Here is an 18,123-nt window from a genome sequence, read left to right on the forward strand (position 1 = left end):
TTAAGTGGTTCAGAATACAAATTGAAGGTCTTTACAATCAAGTCACTGGTTTGCCTCCTCTACTTCTCCTGGAAATAGTACTAGTGCTCATTCTCTGCATGAAGAACTGTTGCATGTAAAGAGCTGCATGTTCTCAGATAGTCTGTCCATCTATCACTTCTCATTATTGTACTGTAAAGGAAATAGCAATTTATTATTGATATAGGACAATTTACCAAATTCTACTCTCATTAACAATGGATTTACACCACTATAACTCCATTAACTTTTATAAGGTTCATTTAAATTTATATCCTTATAACTGAGAGCTGAATACAACCTTACGTTTTTCTCTGAGAGGCCATTTGAAGCAGCATTTTGTTTTCATCTTTCATGGAGAATGACATGTAGTTGTTCATCCAAGAGCCTTCCACATTTGGCTATCACACAGGTAAACTAACAAGGCACAGAGATTACTTTTTTCTCAATGCTTGCTGAAGACACAATCCAGGTAAAAACCTGAAACCCTTAATGGCATCAACGTTTGTACTAGATAGACTAAAAATGTCGATAAATTCACAAATCTGTGAAAGAAAAGTAATTTTCTATTGGTTGTTATTGAGATTGGAGTTTGATAAAAGTAAGCAGTTATAAAAAATGTCAAGTGGTTCATAGTGAGTTGACTCATATGTATGGTCATTCACTGGCTGGGATATCAAACTCAATTCTGCTTCTTTTTCCAGTTAAGAAGCATGAAAATATATCTAGAGCATGATAAATAATTATAATTTTGATATATTAAGGTGCACTCTACAACAATCCTATGCTTTTCCAGTCTTAGAAAAGCCAAATTAATCTCTGGTGTAATTCTGACTTCAGATAAATATGACCCCTACACTTTATCTCTGAGACTCAAAAAGTATCTCATTTCTATAACATTCTGTAAAAGTTAAATTTGTTAAATTATTTTTAACACACCAAGAGATTTTTCAAAATGCATGTTTTTATTGTGACGTGTAAGATTTCTCCTTGTTTGGTGTGTAGGATTATGTTATCTGTACTTTTTTGGCTAATGGAGTTCTCTACATGAGATATGGGCATTTTAATCCTAGACACTACTTTTAGAACTTCATTTGTTTTGTTGTAGTTGCACACAGAGAGCTATAAATTAGTCCTCATGAAGCCAATAATTCAGATATAATACTTGAGGAATTCCTTTTGGTTCAATTATATTTATTTTTCCAAACATTTTGTTTGAGTGAAAATGAGATGGCTATCTACTGTTTCCTTATTTTTTTGCAGGAAAGCAAAGGGTTGTTGACTTCCTCTCCCCTCCCTTCCTTCCTTCTTTCTGAAGGTACTGTACTCATCTGAAAAAAGAGAACGAAGTGATTGTTCCTGTTCTCTTTCTTAAGTCATTTGAAACATTGTCCTTGCTAGTTTTCTAAGTTTACTGCAATCTCTACACAGAGAGCAAGAGAGATTGCCAACAGGAAAGCAGGTAGAGAGCTTAGCTCATTCCACTTCAACAATTGGTAAGTTAACCAAGAAAGCATTTTACTTAAATCTCTGTTATTTTAATATATACACCTTTAAATACAGGAAAGACATTTATCAACTACCAGATAAAAGATAATGACTGTATGTGTTGGCATGCAGTATATATTTTCTTTTTAAATATCTATAATCAGCTTTTTAGATACTGCCATTAATAGTATGAGATTTAACCAATATTGAGGAATGGTTTCTCAGTGAGGTTGATAAATGTCTGCAGTATTCAGTGTTGTGAATTCTTTCATATGAAGCTGAGTAGTTGATTTTATCTTTCCAGCAGCCACTGTAGCTTGTTTTAGACTTCACTGACTTTATATTGAAAGTTTCAGCAAGGTTTACTGTGACCTCGCAAAGGCAGAGATAGGATAAGTAGGTTCGTAATTGATAGGATAGTATAGTTTGTTCATCTCTGACCATTATTTCAGATATCAGGGGGTAGCCGTGTTAGTCTGTATCTACAAAAACAACAAGGAGTCTGGTGGCACCTTAAAGACTAACAGATTTATTTGGGCATAAGCTTTCGTGAGTAAAAACCGAAGAAGTGAGGTTTTTACTCACGAAAGCTTATGCCCAAATAAATTCATTATTTCAGACATATTCATTCAAGTGTTACACTGAGCAACTGAGCTGTCATCAACCTGTGCCATAAAAGAGAAAGAATTACTAGAGTTTTTTAAATGGAGCTGTGTAGTGTGTGTGAGAGAATATAAGTGTTTGTATCTCAGTGCCTTTGGCATATGCAGTCTGAAGGCAGAGACATTTGACCAGTTAAGTGAGATCCAGTTTCATTTTAAAAAGACTAAGTTACAAGGTATGTCACAAATACTAAGATTAACCACCAATGTCAGTAAGATGATAAAATGCTGGCTAATTATTTATATTCCTTATCAGCCAGTGGCTGGTCAGCTACAGTTTCCAAGTATCAAGTACAACATGTTAAGCTAGCAAAGTTTGACTGCACTGTCAGCAAAGAGTATGATCTAAGAATGCATTTTATTTTTGTAAGGCAACTCAACAGAAATAGCAACTTTTATACAGGAAGGTGCGGTGCGGATGAGGAGTAGAATAGGTCACATTTCTACAAAAGAGAAGCCTGAACATCTCTTGAGCCTACATTAACTTGCAAGTGAGACCTTCTGAGCTTTAGAATGTTCTGTGGGACATGCAAGTCCTGGCAGCACAGCTCCAAATGCAGGGCAGGGAACCCCAGAGCTGGTATAGACAACTCTGGCTGCTGGTGGATCCTCTGAAATCCATGGGTTCTGGGGGTTGAGCCTCCTTCTCAGAAGTGGGGATATATCTTTCCCCAATGACTGAACAAATACATTTTTCCTCCTTGTGGCTCCTTTCTATAGCTTCCTTCCCCCACCCCAATGGTAGGGAGTGATCTATCCCAAATTAGCAAGTTTTCTGATAAAATTATGTTTCTCCAGCACTTTATAACTGCTAATAAATAGAAGGAGCTAATCAATTTATTGTTTAATGTGGTTTGAAGTGAAATGTATCAAGTTTGTCTAGTTTTGGTGCAATTCATGAGCATTGGATGATAACATTTTGTAGGTGAAGTATTTAAGGTTACCAGGGTAGAGAGACCAGTTCTCAAATGCACACGTGAAAATGAGATGTGTACTTTTTTTATTTGGATACCCAGTTTGGCACTTAGTTGGACAAAAGGTCATTTTATGTGACCAAGTACTGATTCAGATAACCAAATGTGGGCTTTGAACATCTATTTAGGTGACTACATTTGAAAATTGGGCCCCCATTCATATGCTAAATAAGATAAATAGAGAAGTCGTTTTGTTAATTTAGCTCGTAAAAAGTATGCTATTTGCTCAGTCTACAGCTTTTGAGGCCACAGAATTTCTCTATTCCACTGCTGTTACCATAGTAAAGATGTGCTCAAGCTGCAAAATTTTGATCTGGATTGCAAACACCCCAAAGTTCTGGGAAGGTTGGATCCAGCATTTAGGTTCAATCTACAATTAAGACAGGAGCCAATTGCAAAATTTAGATCTAGACTTCAGTTTTGACGATATCTACAAATTCATGTATGCTTGAAATCTGGGCCCATGTTTACTACATATCCTTTCTTTGAGAACTCTGAAAAGAGGGGATTCTATGATCCTGAAGCAAAAAAGTGTGTATACTTGCTGTTGTAGTAGCTAATCAAAAAATAAAGTACCAGTTCTAAACTCAGTTCTCTATTAATGTTTAAATAAAATAGCAATGCAGAATGATAGTTTATAATTTAGTTGTAAATATAGGCCCTGAGCTTTGTACTTCATTCTCGGATTATACCTTTCAGTTACATTTCTCTTTGATACAATACATTTTTGTTGGTCATTTGCAATGTCTTTTACATTGTGCATTTTTTGTTATAAAATCAATACAACATGAGTTTATATAATAATACAATTGTAACAAACAAACTAACTTCTCTTTGAGAGTTTAGGAAATCAAGTTTTGCCCTTGTCTTGTATTGTTGTGAAAAAGTTATAGACAGAGTATCATAGGTTATGAATGCCAGCCTCCTTAAATTTATAGTATTTGTTACTTTATAGCATAAGCTTAATGCTTGTGAAATATATTTTAGTGATTAATTTCTATATTATTTGAAACATTGTTTTCATGGAAGGCAATAAAACAGGTATTTACCAGAGACACACTTTTTAAATCTTACTTAAAAGCTTATTGGTGCCTTTGTTAAAAACAAAAACATAGTTACAGTGTAATTTTAAATAGAGCTGCTTGGATCCCCAATTCCCATTCCACAGGATATTCTGAATATATATTTTTTAATTGTTCCAAAATTAGAATGAAAGTTTGAAATTTCCCATGAAATGAAAATTCCAAAATTTCATTTGGAAAAATTGAAATATTTCATTTCAATAAAGTCAAATCTTTTTTTTAAAATAAGGTCATAACCTTTCATTTCAAGTTTAGCTGACTTGACTTTTATGATATATAATTATATAATTTTATATAACATAAAAGTCAAAAGATTTCAACTTTTTTATATTATATTACATTGTTATCTTATCAGTTATAACAGACCATAACAAAGGTTGAAACAAAGTTGAAATGAAATATTTCAACCTTATCTAAATGAATCATTTTGAGAAATTTTCATTGAAAATTTCAACAAAAAATGTTTAGCAGGAAAATTTTTGATCAGCCGTAGTTTTGAACTATTATGTACTAACTAGCCAATATATAAGTTAGTATAAGGGTAAGGGTCCAGTCCTGCAGCCTTACTTCTGTGAGTAGCTCCATGGAAGTCACAGGAGAAAGGGCCTGATCCAAAGCCCATTGAAGTCAATAGGATTCTTTCGATAGAAAGACGATCTTCTGCTGGGACAAATTTGTGCGAATGGAGCCATGCTCATGTACACCAGCTGAGATTTGGCTCTTGGGTTCTAAATGTTTAAAATGTACTATTTCCTCTCACATTTTGGCATCTCTTATAGCTGTTGTGTTGTTTGTGTTTTTTGGCAATGGGAGAATTTTTACCTTGAATTATCAGGTATTTTACATACAAACCTTGAAAAGTCTTGGCCTAATTGTTCTTAAGGCAACTTGGGCATAATGTGGATACAGATAAGTTCTAAAGCTGTACCTACAATACTGAATATTTTTTGAGGCACTGCAGAATGTATATCCAGAAGATAGACGTGTTGGCACACCTATTAATTGTCTAGAATTAGAATGGAAGAAAACTTCTTGGCAGCTTCAAACCAGTAACGCAAGATAAACCCGAAGTAGAGTGGAGACCACCACATTCCTAGAAGTAGTCCTGGACAGACCCCAAGTAGGCTGGAGAATTGATTATCCCAGGCAGATCATATTGAACGTATATCACCGGGGCTCCAATACAGCAAAGGAATCTGCATGAATAGACCATTTAACCCATGCAGATCCCTTTGCAGGTTGGTCCCTTAAATACAATAGCAATAGTCCTATGTAAAAGAAGATAAATATAGCCGGAGATAAATGTATTAATTATCTGACAGACCTTTAACAATTCTGTGTTCTGAACATCTGTATTAAGGACCTTTTTGAAAAGTGTTGTTAAACGAAATGAACCATGTATTTTTAAAACTTAGTAGCTTCTCCACTCCCACTTCCCATCCAAGAGGACAAACTGAGCATGGAGTAGTCAGATCAGAGAAGAAAAATGTCTCCGAGAAAGGATTTTAGAAGGAAAAAATGAATGTAAGCCTTTAAAAAGAAGGCAAAAGGCAGAAAAATTTGCTTGAGAGGAAGCAGACACTGGAAAAGCCTGATGTTACCCTCATTTTCATGTTGAGAAGTTGACAGTTATGAAACTCAGCCTGCAGCTGTCTGCTGCTGGAAAAGTTACAATACCATTTTTTTTAAATGGATAACATTCAGCATGAGGGTTAAGAATGTTCATCCAGTCAAAAGCTCTGACTGGGTGAATACCTAATAGTTATGCAATATGTTTTGTAATGGCTAAGATCTAGTGCTGTATAGGATGTCTGACTTGCCTTTGTATCCATTTGGCAGTGTATAAAATACTAATGATTCTAGGAAAGAATCCTACATTTTTGAAAGAAGATAATGCTTTCATTTGATGCCCAGGGAACTTATACCTATGCAGTAACAGAAATGGAACTACACAGGTGCTACTGTGGTTTTTGTACAGGAAAGGGGAGGAATAGCGATTGCTCAGTGGTTTGAGCATTGGCCTATTAAACCCAGTGTTGTGAGTTCAATCCTTAAGGGGGCCATTTAGGGATATAGGGCAAATATCTGTCCGGGACAGTACCTAGTCCTGCAGTGAAGACAGGGAACTGGACTCGACTCAGTGACCTTTCAAGGTCCCTCCCAGTTCTATAAGATAGGTATATTTCCATATAATAATAATAAATACAGTCACAACAAAGCAATTTCTCCTCTAAATTGACAACTATAAGGTACTGCAAGAGGGTTACCTTAAATAAGTCTTGTACTAAAAGAAATTGGGATACTTCTAAAGGTTTTTAAACTGCAATGATATTCACTATCTGATGATTTAATTTCCCCTCTTCCACCATTTGCTCCTGGTTTCTTGCTGCATGGTTTAGAAGCTTATGTTTTCAGTGGCAGTCAGTAACTTGAATCAGGCAGTAACACAGCTATTATTCTGTTTCCCAACTACTCTGAAAAACAAAAGATGCAAATACCTTTCACTTTCACCTTTCAGAAAAGACACTAGATGAAAGCCAACAATAGTTTGATCCCAATTCTGAAAACTCCACTTTATAAAATGATTTAGGAAAACTTTGTTTTTCATTAATTGGATAGCAATTTTTTGTTTTTTTTCTGGCAATTTTTGTAAACAACTAAAATTAAAACTGCCCTAGTTTTCAATGGCCCATGCTTATTGTGAATGTAGGGCACCACTTCACATAAGTAGGATTTTGGAAGCTGTAAAAGGAATGAAAAGTTTAAATGTTCATTGGGCTTGATGGTTCACAATGCTGAATTTACAAAAGCAGTAAGGTGATTTCAGTTAGTATAGGTTGATTGTTTTTCACTGAAAAACACTCTCCCCTCCACTTTTTTCTATTGGATTAGAAAGAAGTGCCATGGATTTGAAATCAGAAGCAAAGTGGCAGTGAGATCATACCATGGGTTTTTATTATTATTTTGTGAGGCTGTATTAAAGAAGTACGCTAACATTAGCAATGAGGTATCCATTGTCTGATCTTTCACTTTGGAGCAATAATTTCTCCTTATTCATTGATCAAGGATGGAAACGATATAATTTCTCTGGGTTAGATTGTAATTTTACAGTCTGCTCTGAGTAATGGGGTAGCACATAGCTGCACTATGCCAGGAGCAGAAAAGAGAATGAATTATGAGCCATCAAATGTTCCATTTCCTTTCCCATTTTCTCCTTATTCTGTGAGGGGAGTAAATTACTTCACCCCTTTTCACAGAGCAACTTACTCATCCCTACCCAGATACCTGAACAACTACTCCGGCTGGCAAGTAAAGGGTGGGTAAGGGAAGCCACAACTACTCCTATGCCTTTTCTCACTACCCACTTGCTTGCAGGGTGGGGGGAATATTGGCTAAGCAGTCTCTGCTTGTCCCCACATGACCAGAGTTGTAATTTGATGGAGTCTGTGGGCCCTATTCGGTCATAAAATATGTTCTTAATATCTCATACTGGGCCTGCTCATGCTCCTATTGAAGTAAATGGTAAAAAAAACCCACCGACCTCCCTTCTGGCCTTAAAGTCTATGCGTCTATTGAAGCAGGATTGGGCCCTTCTGAATGAGTCAATTGACCCTTAGCTAAATTTGCAGTATTTATGTATTTCACAATATTTTCTCCACACATAAAATTGTAATAGGAACATTTAAATAGTATAAATCTAGGACGTTAAAAATGCACATATTTACTGCAGCACCCATTCCTTTGGTATCTTGGCACCAGATAAAATCATGAAGAAGCATAACATTTGAAAATGATGTCTTCCTCATGGCAGGTCTCCCAGAAGATAAGCGTATCTCTTTCTACATGTGCACATGTTTCGTAAATGGGTTTATTGATGCACTCTGTAGCTTTAATGAAAATAATATGCACTATTGAAAAATAATTTAGATTTATGGATCTCTTTTTGGAGGGCAACATTTCCCCTCTCTTTCTAATTAAATAAAAAACTTGTTAGAACAACCTATGTGTAGGCCCCCTATCCCATATTGCAATTCACTAATGCAGATTTCTGCAACTGTGCTGTGTCTACTGAAGCCAACACAGGATTAGAGTTCTCCTGTGGAAATTGAAGTAAACCACAGGGAAGTCACTGGCCGGGCCGGCTTTAGGCCAATTCCACCAATTCCCCCGAATCGGGCCCCGTGCTTAAGAGGGCCCCGTGCCAGAGGCAGGGCTGCCCAGAGTGGGGGGCAAGTGGCAGAGAATCCCTTCCCTGGCTAGAGGCACCTTTTTAATTTTTACTCACCTGGCGGCGCTCCAGGTCTTTGGCAGCGGGTCCTTCACTCACTCCGGGTCTTTGGAGGCACTTTGGCGGCGGGTCCTTCAGTGCCGCCAAAGACCCGGAGCAAGTGAAGGACCCGCCGCCAAAGACTAGGAGCGCAGCCCGGTGAGTACAAGCCCCACGTGTTTTTTTTTTTTTAACGTGGTTTTTTTTTTTTTCGTCCCTGTCGGGGCCCCGTCGAAACTGTTCGAATCGGGCCCCGCACTTCCTAAAGCCGGCCCTGGTCACTGGTAGAGGATGAATTATCTAACTGCTCCCACGTTTAACAGGAATAAGAGATGCTCATCTCACAGTAAGTATTTATGGAAGTGAAGGGAAAAGAACTCTGGCCACACAATTTGTCCCTTCAAAATATAGAGACTCAGAGTACCATGCAAATTATCACCAAGTATCTCTGATTAACGCTGAATCCAAAACATTAAATTGTTCCAGTTACAAGAAGCAGAACAGATCTTAAGGCAGAATTTTACCTGCAATCATAAAGATACCAGCATCAACCAACTGTGTGTCACTGGGAACAGGTCTCGAAACTTCTGACTCCCAGTATACAGGGTGCCATTCTCCTATCCTAGGAGATAAGAAACACCTCTCAACTTAAATATAAGTCACAAATCAAGAAATTTTATTCAATGGGAGTTACTTGTATCCTGTGGGGAGAGAATCATGATCCAGGATTCTATCTGATGACCTTAATGAACAAGTCCACTAGTCATCCACTACTGGCAACAACGATACACATGAGCAAGCGTAACATATTTTGTGCAGTGGTGCAACATGCCCAAACCTGTAAGTCAAAATAATGCATGAGAATTCTGTCTATCCTCGGGTTTTAGACAGATGTCCATCACTGTAGTAGATGTGCACCTTCCACATAAAGGCAAGAGCAACAGTGAAGTCCCCAGGGGACTTCATGGAATCTCTGGCAGTTTTCCATTCCCAGGAAAAAAACAAAAACTCTGCATGGGGAAAGGTTTTTGTTTTTTAACTTTATTAAGTTACTGTTATTTTTGTTGTTGTTTGCTTTGTCTTTTTCAAGGTTTATTTGTTTTAGCAGTCGGTTGTTTGATTGGTTTTTTTGGTTGGAAGGAGGTTTTTGAGTATAAGGGTGTGTCAGTTTTTTGAGCATTGTTCTTGTGATGGAAAGCACTTTTTAAATGAGGCCTTTGGGATGACTGATGATTAAAAGTGATTAATAGAAGCGCTAAATAATTATTGGTGCTGCTTGAAAATTTTGACGAAATTTCAAACTTTGATTAAAAACTGGATGCAATTTTTGTGAATATTTTTTCAAAAACCACATCCCCCTTTTTGACAACTTCTAATCACTATTATAGTATAATGTTTGTGATGCTAAGCTAAGAGAAAGTCGCCATTACCATTTTGGGCTTCATTTTTTTCAGAGTTTTGTAACAATGCCATTTAAAATTGTATTGGATTGAAACTTGTCAGCCATAGTGCATTTCTGCCCTATGACTGGATTAAAATGATGAAGCTGAACTTTAGCTCTGATATGATAATAAATTAATAAAATATTATTATTATTATTAATAATAATAAATAATAATAATAACCCCCCCCCAAACCAACCAAACAACAACTATGGTGCCAATTTCAGGTGCTTTTTGACCTGTTGCAACTAACTATTGCTTATTTTTAAAACCTTAATTTTTGCAATCACTAAAGTTAGTAAAATAATAATTAAACGTTGTATGTGGGATGTACATCAGTGGATCAGAAGGAGGAAATAGCCTGTTACTCAACCAATTACAGGATTCAACTTTTGGATCACAGGGGAAGGGAAAAAAGCAGAGAGGAAGTTATCTTAAATTACTTTCTTGTGAGCTTTTGACCTGGTCAGTCAGAAACATTGTTCTGAGGTGGAGCTAAAGCACCAAGGATGTTGCCCTTCACCTGCATATAGATGAGGCAGGAATCTGGTAATGTAAGTTCTTTTTCTGATAGAACTGCTTCAAATAAGAATGGTTTCTGTACACTTGTAGCCTGTATTTCTTACACCTACTTAAAGAAATACAAGCAATAGAACAGGAGCAAGGCCACTTTGGGATGAATGCAATATGGCTACATACTCTCATCGCATCTCTTGCACCCACATTTTTGTTTACTCGCATTGAGAATTAGGCAGCACACTTTGCTGATGAAGAGAAAACTCCAAGTTCAAATTTCAGGGCTAGAGTCTGCCCTCGGATATGCATGTGTCTGGAAGCACACATGGACCAGAAATTAGGAGAATACAGCCCTTAACTTTGTATTTTAGTTTCCTTATATTCTATGAAGATTTTACAATTTTTAACATGGTTTCAGTGTGGTCTTACCATGATATATGCTTGGCTTAGGGAAGTATTTTCCCTTAAAAATGGGAGAAAAGGAAGTTTAGTTAAGCTCTGGGGTAAGGCTTGTATACAATGCACCCAATTCTGGAGGGCTTTCTCTGGACTGAGAGAACAGCTAAACTACTGTATTATTGTCAATGTCACCAGTATGGTCTAGGAAAACTAGCTAACACAAAAAAGGCCTATGTTAACTTTTCATTTAACCTCCTCTTCAGCTCTACCCTGAACTTTAAATAGGAACATAGGAATTGCCATACTGGATTAGACTGAGGGTCCAGCTAGTCCACTATCCTGTTTCTGACTGTTGCCAGTACCAGATGATACTTTGTAAGCATAGACTATCTTCCATGCCACATCCCTTCAATAGTGTAGAGCCAAATTCTCTTTTATACCTTCCAGTAGATAATACAGGAATTTATAATTAATCATTCAAGATATACACTTTTTGGCTGCTTTGGCTCAATTCCCTTCTACTCATCTTCAGATAAGTACAGTACTCTAAAATTATATTGATTGGGAACATTTTGCATTTGTTTAGTGGTTGTGAAAGATAGTAGATGGATGGCCCTAGAAACAAGAGTTCTCTATTTAGCAGACAGCTTTAGCACATAACATTTTCTCACGTTGCCCCACCAATTTGCCTTAAATTGGAGGGGCCATTTATAGAGTGAGTTCAGTAGTTCAGTCGTTTTGCCCATTTAGTCCTTGGACTCTGCTGATATTGCCAAAAAGATGTCAATTGCCATATGTACAGTGGCCTGCTAGGAACTGGACTGAGATCACCATCACACATTTGTTTAAAGGGTAATTGACTAAGTCACTGTTGGCCCAGGCTGGTTTCAAGCTGAACATAGAAGTTAAAAGTAATTAGCCTTCTCAGCTAAGCAGTTTCTCCAGCAAAAAGCATTTTCAAAAGTAAGCAGGTTTTTCTTTTTAGAACCCTGCCTAGACTCTCCACTATTTAATACCCTTTTCCTCTGCTGATGATTTGAAGATGACAACACGTTGAACACTATTCTGTTAATGTCTGTGTGGGCAAGTGGGATTCCAAGGTGATCCATGAAAAAACTAATCATTGGTTCAATGTTTAGACTCAATTGCACACATACCAATAGTCATATTTTTAACAGCACCTTGGAGTACTGTAGCTCTCACCAAAATGTAGGCAACTAACAAATGCTCACCTGTCTAAGGTACTATTAGCTCTCAGAATAATGGTTAATACAAAATGAGAGGAATCCACAAAATACTGACAGTCTCTCCCCTGTATCATTTTATTTAAAAATGAAAGTGGCATTTTTTAAATAATCATGCTTTTCAAATGAGTTATTTTCAATAAATCATTTTAAGGACCAGCTTAAGGCAGCCTTTAGTGAACCTGTTCAAGTATATTTATTGCATCTCTACTTTTCAAAATAGTTGACCATAATTGTTTTGGGGAGTTTTAATTGTTGGGAGGCAGTATGGTCTTGCAGTTAAAGTGCCAAACTGGGTCTCAGGATATCTGAGTTCTGTCCTTGTTCTGCCACCGTGCAAAGTGTTATTTTTAAAAGGTAAAAGGGCCTGATTTCCTTTACACTAAATGTAAGACAAGAGTAACTCCACTGAAGTCAGTGGGAATTGAAGGCAGTTAACCGCTCACAATCAGATCTAAAGTGAGTAATAATGTATCTAATTGAAATAGCCAGGGAATTGTAGGTAACTACCAAGATAAGAATTTGGCCAGCACACTGTATTAAGAACCTCTCTCTTATAAAAAGTCAATGGGCTATTTAGCAATTGCAATATATATTAAAAATAAATGTCCAGACCTTCCAGAAGAGATTGAATCAAACTTCAGCTACATGTTCATAACTGAAAGTTTACACAACTAAATCCACCTAAGCGTCATAATGATGAGGGATGCATAATTTGTAAACTATTTTTAAGGAATTGGAGATTAGACAGATGTGAGCAGTAGATAGGTTATATCTCCTGCTGTCAGTATGTGGAGTTGAGTCCTCCTGTTTCATGAGTCCTCCTGTTTCAGTTCACACAAGTTCCACAGAATCTTAGTGGTAGGTTGGTTCCCATGGTTTCAGCACCTCTGAATTTCACTTTGAGTTGTGTGAACCCAAAAATTCAAAGCAAAACTTTAAAAAAGGGTGAAGTAAATGGCAAAAAACTCCCACTGACTTCAATAGGGCCAGGTTTTCTTCTAAAATCTCATTTTGGAGGTGACATATGGAAACTGATCAAACTCAGCTGAGTATCCCCACAGTAGCGCCCCTTCTTTTCACATGACTTCCCTCCACGCATGTCCGTGCACACACACACTTTACCTGGAGATCTCTTCTTTTAGGCATCTGTTTATGTGCAAATGAAGCATTCAGGAGATGGACTGTCTGGGCCAAAAGACTCATGATGTGGGAGCAAGCCAACTAGCTGGCTAGCTTGCAGATCAAGGACAAGAGTCCCCATCTACCAGCTACTAAGACTTGGGGAGATGGGAGGTTACCACGCCACTCCCTGGCCCTCTATGAGATAGTAGCAGGAGTGAAACTATGGTGGGAAGGAAGGATCTTAAGCCAACCTATGTCCCCTTGAAAGGTCCATAAATAGCAGTGAAAGGTTCACTTTTGCAACAAAGCCCTAAAGCAGAAGTGTTTAGCCAAGGTTAGTTTTTCATTCTGGACTCTCTGCAGGGCTCCATTATTTATCTAAAATTCAAAATCCTAAACAGTCCAAGATGATTTTGTAAATGGAATTTCATATATATAGTACGTAATTGTTATGTTTGGTAAATGACACTATTCTGTCTGAGGTCTTCCTTTGAGGAAACCACAGAGACTGCACTCAACTGATGCAATTTTATCACTGAAGTCCTCTTCCTCCAAAAGTTTAAGTCATTTATTTGCCCTCAATTTATCTTCACTAACTTTAGTTCCTGGAGAAAAGTTTCCTAAAAAGTTGTTAACCTAATTTGGTAATATTCCAAAGGAAAACTGTTTGGTATGTATAATAGCTCTGGTGCCAAAAGTGTGATGTTTTCAATTGCCAATGATATATATGGAAGTAGGCAGGAAATAAGGATGGAATGAGATGAGCGGTGATTTAAAATCATAAGCAGTGATTTAAAAAACTATTTTGTACATTTTATAAAGGTGGTGACAAACTCCTTGTTCCAGATTTTGACATGAGTACTGTTATGATTCTTTATGTAAGAGTCTGAAGGAATGTATCCTTTTGACATCAGATCACAACTTGCTCTCAAAGCCCAGATAATGCCCTCAATTATAGCTATACTAGTCCACTAATTCTAATGAGGAAACATAGATGGAATTGAGGGCAAAATTTGGTCCATTACACATTAGTGATTGTATAGGCTTTTCACACATACTCACAAAGTTGTTCGACACAATATAAAGCTTCATAGGGAAAAATACTGCAAAGTATCCAAGCAAATTTTAACAATAAGTTAATGAAAGATGGACAGATCCCACACAGCAGAAAGGCTGCAGTATTGGTACATAAGGGAAAGCATAGTAAATAATATACATTGGGCCAAATTTTCCCCAGAGTATTTTCATTTATTTCAAATGAGCTATATATAGGATGATGAATTTGTGTAACTGTTTAATAAAGCACTTCATCCTGATATCTGGATCCATATTTATACTAATAATTTTGATTAATAGATATAAATATGGATTAAGCTATTAGGAATAAGTATTATAGTACTAGATCAGAGGTTCTCTCTCTCTCTCTCTCTCTCTCACACACACACACACACACTCCTATGGACTACTAGCTTGTAGCCTAGTCCTCCTCTCCTGATGACCATCTCCAAAGACATCCCTCTCCCCACAGGAGCTTTCTCAAAAATATAAATAAATATCCAGAAAATGCAGAAGTGTCAAACACTGTATTCAGTTTACTTGAGGTACAACTATGGCCTGCATGACACATTCAGATGGTGCATAATTTAAGCTTTTATTTAATAAAACAAAGTTTCTAGCCCTCAAATTTGTGAAGAAAACCTACCAAATGTGACTTAGGTGTAACCAGTGCAGAACTATCTTCCTGAATCTGCAGACAGCCTGAAACAATAGTTCTGAGACTGAACTGCCTGATCCCCATTAATATAATTGGAGTGTCTGCTATAAAGCCCAGTGATGACACTTCACTATCAACATTAATTATTTAATTGCTGATCATTTTAACAGATAAAATGGGGAAGGGGTTAGGAGTGAACCTCTTCAGATATGCAGAGGGAAGAACAGAGGAAACAAACAAAGAGGAAGAAAAAGCAGAGAAAGAAGGATGGGGAAAAGGAGAGAAACAAAGGGCAAAAACAGCAGTGGGCCTAAACTGAATGCAAAGGCCACTTTCCATCACTGACACATTAAAGTGGCTGGAGATAGTTAAGGATCTCCCAATAAGGGGTAGAGTCATGTTAAGAGGTGCATTGGGGATAAGATTACAAAGCTCAAATGTAAGCTTTATATAGGAGTCCACAGCACCGTGTTCAATGAACCAAACTACACTGCACAGTGTCCTGTACCCAGTTGCCTTGGGAAACAATGTAAAAGTGTAATAGGAATGATAATGAATCATTCTGCCAAATTAAGGGAAAACTACTCATCTCTGGAGGAAAGGAACTGCAGCATAGAACAGGAGAAAAACAGCAAGGGAGTAAAAGAGCAGAAAAGCAGTGATAACACATAAGGACCTGCACACCTAGCCATCCATCTAAACAATTTTCTTTTAACATACTCGCTAGCACCATCCAAGTCCAAATTATGCCATAACCATGCTTTCTGGGAAGGTCAAGGCATCAGATTCAGCCCATAGACTACCTGAATTCTGACAGTGAAAACAACAGAGTTATTCCAGATATGCACCTGTGGGAATGATCTCAGAATCTGGCTCTACATCTTTAATAATTATTTAAAAATATATGAAAATAATGGTACAATGATTTATTTCAGAGTAGACTTTTTAAAATTCCCTGCTATAGAAAGTGACAAAAATAAATGTACCCCGCAAAGTGTTTTTAGCAAATATCTGTCTGCCAGGGTATGAAAAACAAATAATGGACATGCATGCCCAAAATGACTCAGAAACTTTACAATCTGTATAGCCAGATAGTATAGTGCAAACATAGGGGGAGGGGTGATTGATTGGCATAAAACAAATATTTTTAAAGGTGCAGTGAAACAACAGAGATGTGGCTCAAGTAATGAAAACCTGCTTTTCCGTTTGACTAGAGATGACCTGTCTCTCATTCTTAGCATCATTTTCACAGGTGAGACAAATGCAGCTGTGCTGCTTTGGGATGCTCAGACTGTGGAGATAGCTCCGAGAGCCTGAGAAATAATTTAAAAGCTTAAGCATCAATCCTGAAGTGAGTCAGGTATGTGCTAAAAACAGATCCAGCGAAACTAACATGGAATACAGTATTGTGTTATATAATCCCAAGAAACCAACTATTATTTAATTCCATACAACTATAAATGAAACCCACGTGTTTCTATTAGAGCTCTTTTAGTGTGTTGTGTTAAACTGTTCAAATCCTTCAGAAAATAAAATTTTTCAGCTGAGTGGCTTATGCGTGTAACTGATGAAAAATTATTGGCGGCTCTTCTGCAGAAAAAAGTGTTAAGTGACATGTTAAGTGACATGTCAAAAATGCCATCTGTTAAATCTAAATCACAGTGAATCAAGTGAATTTAAAAAGAAAAGGTACTAATGGAGAACCAGCCTTGTGACAAATTACATGGAAAATCATTAAGGGTCTGACCCATTGAAGTCATTGGGAGTCCTTCCATTGACTTCAATGGGTTTTGGATCAGGCTCTAAAAGAGCTGCCAAATCATCAGTTCCACTTTACAGGATAATGCTGATGAGAAATGTTTCTTGCTGGAAAGAAGAAGTTTTATCCTGCAGCCCTTAATCAGCACATGAAGGTAATTTCCCAGGGAGAAGTGAAAAGACAGTAAACCTCTCAACAGTATCATGTTCATGCAGGGAGAAAAACCTGATCCTGTCCACTTCCTGATTTCAAATCATTCCAGATCATGTTCATGAGCAACTGTTTACATGTTTCCAATTCCAATGCCATTAACAACAGCAAACAGAAAAAGGGAAGAGAAATAAACTAGCTAAGGTGACCACCCGTCTTGTATCTTAAAGATATCCATAGTTTAGCAAGACACTTAGGTTCAATTCATGAAAACAGCCCTCTTCAACAAAGCACTTAAGCACATGCTTAAATTTAAGCTGTTGCTCAAGTCCTATGGACCTCCTGTAGACAAAGGAGGGTGTGTATGTGAGAGAGAGAGGGAGAGAGTGAAAGGGCAGTTGGTACTAAAAGAAGAGATTTATTAAAGCTCCAGAAAGTTTACATTTCTCAACTCTGCCCTTTCATTCCCCAAGGTTTCCGATTTTATGACTCCCTAATGCATCTCTACGTCCAATGTTTTTTGAGGAGTTTCCTACCCCACCCTCACTTCTGCCTGATGATAACACAGTTTCTCTCTCACACACACCCCCGCCAAGTGTAGGAAAAAATGCTTTTGTTCTACATTAAACATCTCTCTTCTAGATTCAGTCCACATGGTGCAGGCTTACACCACAAGTGTTTTAGGGAGAAACAGGACTCACTCAGCAACAAGGCTGCCACAGCCCATTTTCCATATTCATGTGCTCGCATGTGTGGTTACTTCAGCAAGGAGAGCATAGACGGAAAGTGCACCCTGCTGTACCTTCCACGCATATGAAATAATGTGACATCAGGGGTGAAAGAGAGATAGCTGGCATAAAACAAAAGTGAATTAGCCTGGCAGCAGCAAGAAGATCTGAGATACCAGAAAGAGGACTGGGGAACTGGAGTTACAGTTGCTCCTTGTCTTCTCCAGTGAGTGGCGTATCTGAAGCCCACACCATCATTTTTTCACAGCTTTGTGCTCTAAGTGGACGAGAAAGAGCAATGGTTTGATAATCTGGCATTTGGGTTCCAGAGAGATGAGCCGCCTCCACATTAGCTAGGCGCAAATAGCACCTGTGTCTGTTTGTACATCAAGGGAGATGATTGGGGGAGGGAGTGTGGGGGAGAAATACTGAACACATGACATTTACAAAGTTACAGCTACAGAGGGGTCTGACCTGGCACATCGGATGAGACCATCCTCAGACCTTAGGGAAGTTCAGATCTGGATCTAAATTTGCACCTCAGACCTATCTCTG

The 18,123-nt window shown here is 37.7% G+C and overlaps 1 protein-coding gene across 2 annotated transcripts in view; it reads left to right on the plus strand.

The window, feature by feature from the left end:
• Positions 1-1,366: 1,366 nt before the first annotated feature.
• Positions 1,367-18,123, plus strand: part of ZNF366 (zinc finger protein 366) — a 37,524-nt gene continuing 20,767 nt past the window's right edge. For both annotated transcript variants that reach the window (XM_034774620.1, XM_034774621.1), the window contains exon 1: positions 1,367-1,514. The gene's annotated coding sequence lies outside the window, so the exon portion shown is untranslated. The remainder of the gene's footprint in view (positions 1,515-18,123) is intronic.

Source organism: Trachemys scripta, chromosome 6 (genome assembly GCF_013100865.1).
Source record: "Trachemys scripta elegans isolate TJP31775 chromosome 6, CAS_Tse_1.0, whole genome shotgun sequence".
NCBI classification, from domain to species: Eukaryota; Metazoa; Chordata; order Testudines; family Emydidae; genus Trachemys; species Trachemys scripta.